Here is a 997-nt window from a genome sequence, read left to right on the forward strand (position 1 = left end):
TTTTTGTGGAACCGGGGATTGAATTTAGGCCTTTGCACTTGCCAGGCAAGGACTTATTCTACTGAGCTATCTCCTTGGCCCCTTAACATTCTATAGGGATTTAAATTTTAGAATATCCATGGTTGTTGGAAAATAGCAGTTCCATTTTATGTCCAAGGTGTTTGATATTCAGATAGATAGTGACGTTAAGCTTCACTGCCTCTGTTACAGGATAATATTATTAATCTTCTCTTCCAGATGGTTAACAACTAAAGTTTGCAGATCAAAACTTAAAAAGATAGATGGGCTAAAAAGAATGCCAATACTTTGGCCCTAACCCTTCAAGGTCAGTGAGGACTCAGGACAAAAGAGAACCTCTGCTGTGACATCCTGTAACTAAGTGGTGTCCCCAATTTTCTGATCAAGGAGATTATGGGCCCACAGAGGAAAGTGATCAACAACATACAGCATGCCCAAGGAGAGTCACGTAGAGAAAAAACATTCTCTCGGGCGTTCACAGAGAGTAAGTTGGTCAAGCAATGGCTGTGACTCATCCAGATGGCTGACACTGACAAAAGATCCACAAGGTGCTGTACGTGGTTCCAGGGTAAATCCTGAGGGGATTTGACTGTACTTCTCAGATAGCAAGAGTTACATTTTTAGTTCCATAAGTGTTGCTTTAACTTGGTCTTAACCATCCAGCAGAAAAGTGTAACCATGATGTATAAAAGTAAAGCTATATTAATATGTTGAGCTATAAAAGGCTCATTTCAACATCCTCTAACAATTCCATTGTGCCAATAACTCACTACTATTATGGACTCGTGGACTATATTGGGTTACTTTGTTGAATTCAAGTACCTACAGTCTTTGGACTGACATCAAGTATGAAAAGGTCCTTTAAAGACTTCTCCAAATACAACTTCTCTAACTGCAACGGAACACCCATCTCTGACAAAACAAAACAAAAAATGGAAATATAAATAAAGGACCATTGGGGCTGGGGAGGTGGCTCAGT

The sequence above is a fragment of the Octodon degus genome, unplaced genomic scaffold, assembly GCF_000260255.1.
Source record: "Octodon degus isolate 3935 unplaced genomic scaffold, OctDeg1.0 scaffold00146, whole genome shotgun sequence".
NCBI lineage: Eukaryota > Metazoa > Chordata > Mammalia > Rodentia > Octodontidae > Octodon > Octodon degus.